General features: G+C 44.7%; 4 non-coding genes across 4 annotated transcripts; all 4 read left to right on the top strand.

Moving 5' to 3' along the window:
• Positions 1-7,565: 7,565 nt before the first annotated feature.
• TRNAT-CGU (transfer RNA threonine (anticodon CGU)) lies at positions 7,566-7,638 on the top strand. The gene has a single exon. It is a non-coding gene; the product is annotated as a tRNA-Thr (tRNA).
• A 385-nt stretch (positions 7,639-8,023) lies between these two features.
• TRNAT-CGU (transfer RNA threonine (anticodon CGU)) lies at positions 8,024-8,096 on the top strand. Its single transcript has one exon. It is a non-coding gene; the product is annotated as a tRNA-Thr (tRNA).
• A 3,533-nt stretch (positions 8,097-11,629) lies between these two features.
• Positions 11,630-11,702, top strand: TRNAT-CGU (transfer RNA threonine (anticodon CGU)). The gene has a single exon. It is a non-coding gene; the product is annotated as a tRNA-Thr (tRNA).
• A 385-nt stretch (positions 11,703-12,087) lies between these two features.
• TRNAT-CGU (transfer RNA threonine (anticodon CGU)) lies at positions 12,088-12,160 on the top strand. The gene has a single exon. It is a non-coding gene; the product is annotated as a tRNA-Thr (tRNA).
• The last annotated feature ends 743 nt before the right edge of the window (positions 12,161-12,903 follow it).

Below are 12,903 nucleotides of genomic sequence, written 5' to 3'. Positions count from 1 at the left end.
AATAAAGGTTCAGCTCATGACTCCGTACAAGATTCAGCACAAGAGGCAGATCAAGAGTCAGCTCCATTTACAAATATGCTTCAGCTTTTATAGCCCGCCGTCACCGCCGTCTGAAGGAGGCGCTCATCATTCTTGCAACACAGCAGGAGGCGAAGTCTTTGTGGTCCACCCGCCAGAAAGGGTGCAGATATTGCACCACTCGGCTGAGCGAAATGGTCCAATGGTTACAGGAGCGCACCACACAAAGACTCACCCAGTCCACGCCTTGAAAGCACCGCAGGGCGAGGAGTTAGAGACCGGAGTTCTCGTCGGTCTCTAAGAGAGGAGTTCTCTAAGAGAGAGGAGTTCTCGTCGAGTCCACAATAGTGGGACTCGACGAGAAGGTAGACAATTGGTTGGACATGGAGCACGACAACTTCAAGATGGTAAGCCACCGCAAAGGCAGAACTGCGGGTATTCCGGTGATTATATCACCTGTAGAAAGCGAAAAAAGACTTAAGACAGGTGAACCCTATTGCTTTACATTCTGCGGTGACATCAGTCATTGACGCTGAGCCAGTTCGGAGTTATTTCACTGCTCAAGGTTCGCTACTGCTTGACGTGGACACTGAAAATCAAGTAAACGCGATTTTCAAATGTGGCAAGCTGTGTGGTGTAGAAGTTAGTGCTCGTCTTCGTAATGTCTACCTGCGAATTACCTGCTTGATCAGAGGTGTCCCGAAGTGGTACACATAGGCGGATCTTCTCGGATACATGAAGTCCCAAGGTGTGATTCACGTCAGGAGGATTGTTAGAAGTTTCTTTTACGAATGAGTGGAAAGTTAGACCCGCGGACGCGGTGGTACTTGCGTTTACTCTAAACACTGAGCGACCTCTGACTATTAACCTTTGCTTCACTCGACATGTAACCGCTGAATACACGGAGTCACCACCGAGGTGCTTTAAATGCCAACGTTTTTTTCACGTGGCTAAATTCTGCAAAGAAGAGCTGCGATATAAACGCTGCGGCAGTCCACATGACTTCAAATCTCGCAAGGCGGACTTTAAATGCACAAACTGCAATAGTTACCATCCCGCCAGTTATAGTGGGTGCCCATTCCGAGTGAGTGCACTGCATAGACGAAAAGCTTTTCTTACGGGGCCTAATCCATCTGAACCAACTACTGCACTGCCAGTTACTCAACCACCTGAGGATTTTCCTCCATTGGTGAAAGAAAGAATATCAACTAGTACAAAGAATGTACGTGAGGTGCAATCAGAAGAATGCTTCCTGAAAACACCGGGCAATGCAAGTCAAGCAAAACAAGGAGCCATGCCAAATGAGTATACTCAAAACATTTCTACACAAGCTACCTATGCCAGAGTACTGAGACAAGAATTTGAGCAGAAGACAAAGGAACATGAGGAAAATATCCACGACACTGCGGAGATTGTTAGAGTTCTGTTTGCTGCTCTACGTTCACACCTAGCGACAATGCCACCAAGTACTGAGAAGACCATGCTGCACGCAGTGCTGGCTCTAGAATCAGTGCTGCTTGGTTGTTTCGGGCACAACCAGCAGTAGGATGCCGAAGGCCCATCCTCAGTGCACGTTAAATTGCCGAAAAGTGCCTTTCATAATGCAGTGAAATTGTGGTAGTATTGTTTCTCGCATGAATGAACTACACCTGTTTTTGAAAGAATATCAAATTCCGACCTTGGCTCTGTCGGAGGCCGGATAGCCGAAACAAAGATCAATCACTGGATACGTCACACACAAGAACCCCATCATAACGACTTCCCCAAATGGAAGCGCTGCTTTGTATATACGAAGAGAGATGCCACACGTAGCACTGAATGTGGCGGACTTGTGCACAGATGTTATAGAAATATGTGCGATCAGGGTACAGATATGAAACCGCAAAGTCAGCATTGCATCGGTGTATGCGTCTCCTCGCAAAAAAATTTCGATCGAAAAGTTTTTGGAAGACTTGTATCATCGCTGCCGAGCTCCGCGCATCATTTGTGGCGATTTCAATGCGCATCCAACGTCATGGGGAAGCAAGAGTTCGGATGCACGTGGACGTTTTCTGGAAAAGGCTATTGATAAGCTAGACTTATGCATTGCGAATGATGGCAATGTAACATTCTTCAGGCGCCCAGCTTGTACAAGTATTATTGACTTGACGTTGCATTGAAGTGACGTTCAACTCACATGTTGCACTGCTACGGACAGAATGGGCAGTGATCATTTCCCTATATTGATCAATGTTGCTGGCTACCATTTGATGGTAACTGAATCCTGCAAAGTGACTGATTGGGATCGCTACCGAAAGCATCTAGATCACTGATCGGGGGATATGTTTCAGGATATGCTGGCGAGCAAAGCGACTGCAACCACTATGCTTAAGCTTCCTGCACATTTTCCAGCCCCGGACTTAAAGCTGCGTAATTTGAGTGCGGCCAGAAGGACAGAGAAAAGGCTTATGCGAAGAGGTGGCGAACCTGCTAGCTAAACTCAGTTCAACAGACCTAATGCAGCAATACGGAGATACAGCAACAAACTTCGGAAGAAACAATGGGCAACGTTTTGTGAGAGTTTAGGTGTAATTACTCCACTGTCAAGATTATGGCGAGTAGTAAATAGGGTCGGAATTACGCCCGAGCCTTTGAGGCCGTTTATTGCCCTCACGTTACTCAAAGATACATCAATGCCCTCTCTAGCCGAAGAGTTTGCTGTCGTGTATGTAATTGAAATAGAAAGTGAACCACCTTACGAACTTCCGCCTCATTCTACATCTGTCATTGACGCACCTTTCACGCTGCGGGAACTTACTTCAGCCATAAGCTGTCTCCGTCGACGCTGTGCTCCTGGACCTGACGGAATTACAAACCAAATGATCTCAAATCTGCCTGTAGTAGTGAAGAGGAGGCTTCTGATTCATTTCAACTATGTTTGGGAGTCGGGAAACATTCCTCAAGCCTGGAAAATGGCCTGGGTCGTGCCAGTGCTGAAGCCAGGTAAAAATAGAACAGAACTGGCATCATACAGACCAGTATCACTAACTTCGTGCATAGCGAAGCAGATGGAGAAGCTGGCCTGTGTTCGGCTGACATGGTGGATGAAAAATCACAAGGCCCTTCCAACATGTATGACTGGGTTTCGGCAACAGTTGTGTGCACAGGACAACATCTTGGTCTTGGTGAGTCACATAGAACACCAACGAGCATACGGCTTTTCAACTCTGGCAATATTCCTTGACGTTTCAAAAGCGTACGACTACGTGTTCCACGGTGCGTTAATTAGTGGTCTTGCATCTATGGGAATAACGGAACACCTTTTACGCTTTGTTCAGGCGTTTCTTAGTGATCGCTCGATGCAGGTGAAGTTAGGGACAGTGCTCAGTAGCTCAAGGAAAATCACCAGAGGAGTGCCACAGGGCAGTGTCCTGTCTCCAATGTTGTTCAATGTGGCCATGGTTGGTTTACCTAATGCTCTCAAGACTGTGAGCAAGGAAGTACAATTATCAATTTATGCCGACGACATATGCATCTGGCTGTCTGGATATCAGCATAAGCGATTGGAAACGATTGGCCAAAGAGTTCTACTCTCCGCACAAACCTATCTTGAATCTATTGGACTAACAATATCAGCTGAAAAGCCTCAATTCATGCTATTCCCAGGTATGCGAAGACGAGAAACAAGGATGAAAATATTACTTCCTAATGCATCAAATAAACAAGTTAAATACATGAGATTCCTTGGAGTCACACTGGACACCAAGATGAACTGGCGACGGGCAGTAGACAAGACATTGTCAGCGCTGCGACCTCGTGTAAACATTCTTCAAAGGATGGCAGGAACAAACTGGGGAAGCCAGCCAACATCAATGATAAAGTTACACGAGGCATTAATTGTCAATCGTGTACTTTCCCAATCGACTCTGATCTCTCCGAGTGAGTCACAGTACGAACAGCGGGAAAAACTTTATCATAAAGGCCTCAGAGTTGCTTTGGGAGTGCCAAAGTTTGCAGCGAGCATAAAGGTGCTTCATGAAGCTCGTCTTCCGCCGTTACGTCTTCTCGCCCCTCAATGACTGCTGACACAGCTTTGGCGACTTGGCGAATCGAGCCCAGGACGAGCACTACTCAGTCGCCTTCGGCGATGCACGGAATCGCGAGCCTTCATGGCCCTCAACACCCTTCGCCATCTTATCATCGATTTTCCCAAACAAAAGCAACTTCGACAAGACCCACATTGGTCAATTGAAGATGTCGACTGTCAGGTTACGATTCCATGGTTGCACAGCAAGCGTTCAACACCCACAGCAGAAGTACGTTCTTTGGTACTTCAATATATTGAGGAAAAGTACGCCAATCATTTGAAAGTTTTCGCCGATGGATCAGTCGACATAATGCACGGAGCAAGCGCTGCAGCAATTGTGTTCCCGTCTCTAAAGGCGTCCTGGGTAGCGCGACTCGAGTGCGTTGTTTTACCGACAGCATGTGAAAGCGTGGCAATTCAGGCAGCCCTGAAGAAACTGAAGCTTTGTAGGCAGCAACAGGTCGTGCTGTTTTTGGACAGTAAGCCCGCTTTGCAGCGGCTAAACCATGGATTGCTTTTGGATCGATGCACTCAAAGATCACTGCGAATCCTTAAAGACCTTCGCGACATTGGTATAAGCATTAAGTTTCAATGGATTCCATCACATGTGGGTATAGCGGGTAGTGAGGCGGCTGACCGACTTGCCCGGAATGCTCTGGAGCTTACACCAACGAAGAAGGCTCCCAAAGACAATCAGCGTATCTTAAGAGAGGCTGTCAATAAGCATTTTCACTCGTTATGGCTGATGTCTCACCAGAAATGTGTGACACAAGGGCTATAAAGGGAAGATGCCTGCTTGCTTCATCGCATCCGAACGGGATCAGCGTGTACACCAGCATGGCTCTAAAAGATCAGACTCTCCGCGACGCCCTGGTGCTTGAAGTGCAAGGAAAACGGTGATATAGAACACTATTTGCTTAAATGTCGTGAGATTAGGAAGGAACGGCAAGGTTTATTTGAGGAACTGCAACAGTTAGGCTCGCCATATGACAGCTACGGACCTCGCATGTGACTGGTGATAAGGGACAATTATGCATGGGGTAGAGTGCAGCGAGATAGAGTCCCGGAACAATACTGCAAGTGGAATAGCACGAAGGCCGCCGTCTTATGCGGGAGTACGTCGCGCTATGCACGATCTTATTTTAAAAGCCTGCTCGTGCTTAGTTAAAAAACAAAGGACATTCGCTACAGCTGCCAAATAGAAAACCGGGCGGAGCAATTGCCTGCAAATTATGGAAGGCTGGATCTGCCGGCTACCTACAACATCCTCAACCTCAACCTCTTGCAGACTGGGCGCCGATGGGGTTGAAAGCCTCCCTAGTAGACCGGCTTACGCACAATGGCGTCTGCCCAGACAATTTACCGGCCAAAACGTAACAACCTCTAGAGTCAGAATACCCGGCTTCACCAACGTCACCACATTCATTGTCATATCGGAGCGTTCAAGAGATGTAATTATTGAAATGGACTTTTGCAGGCCAACAGCGCAGTGATAAACTTGCAGGAAACGTGTGTCTTGTTTTCGACGAAACACGCCCTCACGACATTCGAGAGTGAAAATCGATTCGATGCGCTCCAGATGGCGGGCGACGATGTAACAGCACCTCCACGATCCATCATCGTTGTCACCATAAGAAGCAATGTATACAATGACTATGAAGGAATGACAGAAAGCTATACTGGATTATTACTCGAGAAAGGGATCTGTGCAGCAAGAGGTACTATATGGCTGCGTGATGGGTGTGCGAATGTCTTCCTGACAAGTTATCGAATATAGGGGCAACATCTTGCGAAGGGAACTGTTGTTGGTCACCTGCACGATTACGTTCCTATTATAAATTTGAATTCTGAGACTGCACCACTACACCCTGACGGCATATATTCCATACTCGCATCTATTCACATAGAAACAACTGTATCATCGAACCAGAAACAGAAAATTGAGAGCCTTCCACGGGAGTATGCCTCGTGCTTTTTCACGTCAACAATAGTGCAAATAACATTGTGGGGATCTGAGGCGCGCCCGCGATAATTTCGCGAAAATTCCGCCATACGGCCGCTCTCTTTCCTTTCCCGTGCTCTGGTGACGACGCGTGGCGATAGAGGGCGCCACGCGTGGACGCGGCACGTGTTTTCGGGGGCTGCGAGAATTGGGAGTCCGAGTCATGTGAACGCTGGGAAAAGGTCTCTCCTCCTTTGGTCGGCACCTGGTAAGTAGGTGTTTCCTTCGTCTGCGTCCCCTTCGAGAATCTCCAGACTGTAGCCTGCCTGGGTGCCTTGATATCCCCGGCAGGCATATTTGTTTGAGTGTTAGCTTAAACACCGTACGCTAACTAACAGTGGTGCCTAGTGCTTGAAGTGGTCGCCCCACACCAAGCCATACTTGCTGTAAGCCTACGCATACGAGGTTTGCAAAACTATCGCCACCAGGCCCAGTGGCCATAGTGAGAGTGCACAGCATAGCCGCGAGGGACCTTTTCCCGACCGACGTGTCAAAGCTCGCCATTTCCAGCTGCGACGTGCTCGCGGTTTCCCCTTATCGTCAACGTCCGCGTGCGGGAGCCTTTGCTGTCCGCGTCCCGGGAGCGCACGTTGTACTGTTGTTCGGCGGTCCACCAAAGGCAATAAAGTGTTTGTGAATTTCTGTTAACTGGACACTGTCTCTTTAGCCACGCTGCGCTAAACGCTTTGTTAGTTGAGCGCATGCGGAGTGGGGTTATACACGTGAGTAGGTGACGGAGACGCGGCCCGGTTATCATTCCACTCCGGTGAGTAGCGACGTCACCGCAACATCCATCATCAAACACCGCATCATAATCGATGAATATGTTAGATTCATTTGCCAACACACACACACACACACACACACACACACACACACACACACACACACACACATATATATATATATATATATATATATATATATATATATATATATATATATATATATATATATATATATATATATATATATATATATATATGAGATATAACAGACAGTAATGCCAAGGAATGTACAGAGGAAGTTATGTACAGGGTTAGAGCATCGAACGCGTAATTCGAAGGTCGTAGGTTCGATTCCTGCTTACAGTTGGTAATTTTTTCATCCACTTTTCTTTCTTCTTATTTACATTCCATTAATGTTAATAACTTCCCCTGTACATTCCTTGGCATTACTGTCTGTTATATCTCATTATTATTGTGTTAAAAAACACGGAAAAACGAGCCCTTAGGTATACACTTCTTTCCCTTATTTTCATTGAACGAGGGTCTCGTACTGGCAGACTTGGTGTGTTTAGGTTGTATAAGAGGGACAATTAATCAGCTGCCCGCTCATGATAAGTTCACGTGCTACGTGACGCCAAACATGCGCATAAGAGTGTTTTCACACTCGTTGTTTGGCTTATAGATGGCGCTGACTGTCGCTCCTACTTCTAAAATTCACAGATAAACCCAAAAAGTGGGTGGAGGGAGTGCCGCTGTAATAGCTCAGTGGTTAGAGCATCGAACGCGTAATTCGAAGGTCGTAGGTTCGATTCCTGCTTACAGTTGGTAATTTTCTCATCCATTTTTCTTTCTTCTTATTTACATTCCATTAATGTTAATAACTTCCCCTGTACATTCCTTGGCATTACTGTCTGTTATATCTCATTATTATTGTGTTAAAAAACACGGAAAAACGAGCCCTTAGGTATACACTTCTTTCCCTTATTTTCATTGAACGAGGGTCTCGTACTGGCAGACTTGGTGTGTTTAGGTTGTATAAGAGGGACAATTAATCAGCTGCCCGCTCATAATAAGTTCACGTGCTACGTGACGCCAAACATGCGCATAAGAGTGTTTTCACACTCGTTGTTTGGCTTATAGATGGCGCTGACTGTCGCTCCTACTTCTAAAATTCACAGATAAACCCAAAAAGTGGATGGAGGGAGTGCCGCTGTAATAGCTCAGTGGTTAGAGCATCGAACGCGTAATTCGAAGGTCGTAGGTTCGATTCCTGCTTACAGTTGGTAATTTTTTCATCCACTTTTCTTTCTTCTTATTTACATTCCATTAATGTTAATAACTTCCCCTGTACATTCCTTGGCATTACTGTCTGTTATATCTCATTATTATTGTGTTAAAAAACACGGAAAAACGAGCCCTTAGGTATACACTTCTTTCCCTTATTTTCATTGAACGAGGGTCTCGTACTGGCAGACTTGGTGTGTTTAGGTTGTATAAGAGGGACAATTAATCAGCTGCCCGCTCATAATAAGTTCACGTGCTACGTGACGCCAAACATGCGCATAAGAGTGTTTTCACACTCGTTGTTTGGCTTATAGATGGCGCTGACTGTCGCTCCTACTTCGCATAAGAGTGTTTGGTCGAGGAAGAAGTAGGCGAAATACCAGGCAAGGACTGGGAGTATAGTGAGCTGTTACATCTAATGACGAAGGAGATAGGGAAAGAGAAGAAAACTGTTTGCTGGAAAGGAAAAAGGAAGCCAAAAAGTTGGTGGAACAAGGAAATCCGGGAGGCGATCGAGAAGCGACGCGAAGCCTCACGGGAGCATAGAAAGGCAAAAAAGGAGAAGCGGCCGCAGGACGAAGTCAAAAAAATATGGGAAATATATTTAGAGAAAAAATCCCTTGTACAGAAATTGGTAGAGGCAAAAATTAAAGGTGAAAGTGAACGCTGGATGACAGAGATACACAAAAAAAAGGAGGCCGCGCCTAGGATTTTTTGGAGCCACATAAAGGCGCTAGGTAGGAAGTCTGTCACAACGCAACAACATATTCTAGATGAAGGAGGAAATCAATTGGAAGGGTACGAAGCGCTAGGTTACATCCAAAAGGTAACAGCCGATTCGTTTCAAAAGAGCGTCCAGGGGATCTCCCCGGTGAGTAAAAGTGTGGCGGAGAAAGCAACAGAGGAAGAGCTAGTACTTGATAATTTCAACTGGAAAAAGGCCGAAGGAAAAATTCCAAAGCGCACTGCCGCGGGTTTAGATGGGATTCCCGTTAGCCTCATTAACGAACTAGGACATAACACTAAAGAAGCATTGTTAAAAGCAGTAGAAAAAAGCTTAAAGGACGGACAAATGCCGGACAGTTGGCGACAAAGTAGAATGAACTTAATCTATAAAGGCAAGGGAGAAAAGGACAAGATTCGCTCGTATAGACCACTAACCATTACATCGGTACTATACAGGATGGCGATGCAAGCAGTAAAAATGAAAATAGAAACATGGGCCGAACATAACGATATTTTGGGAGAACTTCAGAACGGATTTCGAGTCGACAGGCGGTTAGACGATAACCTGTTTGTTCTCACTCAGTGTATAGAAATATCCAAAATAGAGAATAGGCCCTTGTACGTGGCTTTTCTAGACATCACTGGGGCATACGACAACGTTAATCAGGAAATTTTGTGGGATATATTGAAAGGAATGGGCATGGGCGACGACTGTATACAGCTTTTGAGGGAGATATACCGAGAAAATACAGTCTGCATAGAGTGGGAAGGAATGCGTAGCAAAGAGAACGTTGAGGTTAGCAGGGGTCTGAGACAGGGATGTCCTTTGTCCCCGCTGTTATTCATGCTGTACATGGTGAGTATGGAAAAAGCGCTAGAAGGTAGCAACATTGGTTTTCATCTGTCACACAAACAGGGCGGCATGATGATTGAGCAGAAGCTTCCAGGTTTATTTTATGCGGACGATATCGTCTTATTTGCGGACAGTCGAGATGATATACAGCAGCTGGCGAATATATGCGGAAGGGAAGGTGAAGCTCTTGGACTAGGATTCAGTGTAACGAAGTGTGGATTGATGGTATTCAATGATCCCTGTGATCAGACGGTGTCCATACAAGGCCAAGAAATACCGAGGGTAAGTGAATACAAGTACCTTGGAGTATGGGTAAATGAGAGTGATAGATACATGGAGGTACAGGAAAAAGCCTCGGCAGCAAAAGGAAAGAGGAATGCGGCAATAATGAAGCACAGAGCGTTGTGGGGATACAATAGGTATGAGGTGCTTCGAGGTCTGTGGAAGGGTGTAATGGTTCCAGGGCTTACTTTTGGGAACTCAGTGGTGTGCATGAGGGCAGAGGTGCAAGCGGGAATGGATGTAAATCAAAGGACTGTGGGACGCCTCGCGTTGGGTGCTCACGGGAAGACGACAAACGAGGCTGTAAAGGGCGATATGGGGTGGGCAGGTTTTGAGGCGAGGGAAGCGCAGAGCAAAATAAGGTTCGAAGATAGGCTAAGAAATATGAAGGAGAGTAGATGGGCAGAGAAGGTGTTCCGTTATTTGTATAGGAAGAGCGTGGACACACAGTGGAGGAAAAGAACTAGAAGACTCACTAGTAAGTATACGGCTGGTATTGTAAGCCGTATGTCAACAAAGAGCGTTAAGGGAAAAGTCAGGGAGGCGGAGAGGATTTACTGGATGGCAGCTATGGAGAAAAAACCGGCTTTGAGTAACTACCGAAAGGGCAAAAATGAAATAAGGAGGGAGGCATTTTGCGATAATTCAAGGGGAAGCGCTTTACTGTTTGAAGCGAGATCGGGTTGCCTTAGAACGCGTAGTTATAAAGCAAGATTCAGTAAAGAAGAAGAACAATGCACATGCTGCGGGAAAGATAAGGAAACGGCGGAGCATGTTCTGATTGAATGTGGAGATATCCACCCAGGTGTACGTTTGGGCACGAGCCTACAGGAAGCCTTGGGTTTTAGGGACAACAATGGAAAGCTGAACACACCCGCGATTGAAATAAGTAAGAGACGGTTAGAGTATTGGTGGCAGAAAATTAGAGAGAAAGGACAAAAATAAATATTGGAAAAATAAAATATGGACAGTGTGCCGTAAATGGCAGAGAACTTAAGCTGAAAATTTACCTTTTTTTTTATTAAGATAGAATTTATCGAAGTAGAGGCATTAGGCCAACATAAAAAGAAAAAAGGTTTTTTTTTTTTTGTCGAGCCTGGTGGCATACTTGTCACCACCCCGTTATAAAGGGGACGCTCATAGCATCCATCCATCCATCCATCCACTTCTAAAATTCACAGATAAACCCAAAAAGTGGATGGAGGGAGTGCCGCTGTAATAGCTCAGTGGTTAGAGCATCGAACGCGTAATTCGAAGGTCGTAGGTTCCATTCCTGCTTACAGTTGGTAATTTTTTCATCCACTTTTCTTTCTTCTTATTTACATTCCATTAATGTTAATAACTTCCCCTGTACATTCCTTGGCATTACTGTCTGTTATATCTCATTATTATTGTGTTAAAAAACACGGAAAAACGAGCCCTTAGGTATACACTTCTTTCCCTTATTTTCATTGAACGAGGGTCTCGTACTGGCAGACTTGGTGTGTTTAGGTTGTATAAGAGGGACAATTATTCAGCTGCCCGCTCATAATAAGTTCACGTGCTACGTGACGCCAAACATGCGCATAAGAGTGTTTTCACACTCGTTGTTTGGCTTATAGATGGCGCTGACTGTCGCTCCTACTTCTAAAATTCACAGATAAACCCAAAAAGTGGATGGAGGGAGTGCCGCTGTAATAGCTCAGTGGTTAGAGCATCGAACGCGTAATTCGAAGGTCGTAGGTTCGATTCCTGCTTACAGTTGGTAATTTTTTCATCCACTTTTCTTTCTTCTTATTTACATTCCATTAATGTTAATAACTTCCCCTGTACATTCCTTGGCATTACTGTCTGTTATATCTCATTATTATTGTGTTAAAAAACACGGAAAAACGAGCCCTTAGGTATACACTTCTTTCCCTTATTTTCATTGAACGAGGGTCTCGTACTGGCAGACTTGGTGTGTTTAGGTTGTATAAGAGGGAAAATTAATCAGCTGCCCGCTCATAATAAGTTCACGTGCTACGTGACGCCAAACATGCGCATAAGAGTGTTTTCACACTCGTTGTTTGGCTTATAGATGGCACTGACTGTCGCTCCTACTTCTAAAATTCACAGATAAACCCAAAAAGTGGATGGAGGGAGTGCCGCTGTAATAGCTCAGTGGTTAGAGCATCGAACGCGTAATTCGAAGGTCGTAGGTTCGATTCCTGCTTACAGTTGGTAATTTTTTCATCCAATTTTCTTTCTTCTTATTTACATTCCATTAATGTTAATAACTTCCCCTGTACATTCCTTGGCATTACTGTCTGTTATATCTCATTATTAATGTGTTAAAAAACACGGAAAAACGAGCCCTTAGGTATACACTTCTTTCCCTTATATATATATATTTATATATATATATATATATATATATATATATATATATATATATATATATATATATATATATATATATATTTATATATGCCTAATCCATGCGCTGGAACTTCTTTGATGAGATTTGATATATCAAATATGTGATATGTGATTATGCTTTGGCGGTGAACAACTACAGAGGTCACAATAGTTTGTTTATTAAATTTATTATGGATGTTTGTAGTCGGGATGGAGATGTACCAAGCGTCAACGAGGAGACACCCACGTTGAATTGGGCTATAGCACCCAAACCCCAAATCATACATTCGGCGAACCCTCCTTCATCAATATACAGTAAACATCTAATTACCCCTGTAGAGGAGCGTTTTACTTTCGTGTTATATGCCGATTCCCATAATAGAGGGATCAACCATGTTTTTTAACGAGTGATTGCCCTTATATTTTTTTCCTAACTTGTATTCCACTTTGTTGCATATATTCAGGCCTATGCAGACTATATTTTGCCTTGCTTGCTAATAGTTTGAACACTGTTTCTGGAGGGTGCAAATAATAATAATATTGCTATCATTATAATATTCTTTTA

Source organism: Rhipicephalus microplus, chromosome X (genome assembly GCF_043290135.1).
Source record: "Rhipicephalus microplus isolate Deutch F79 chromosome X, USDA_Rmic, whole genome shotgun sequence".
Taxonomy (NCBI): Eukaryota; Metazoa; Arthropoda; class Arachnida; order Ixodida; family Ixodidae; genus Rhipicephalus; species Rhipicephalus microplus.
The sequence above is the reverse complement of the archived record's forward strand: the minus strand, read 5'-3'. Positions and strand labels throughout refer to the sequence as shown.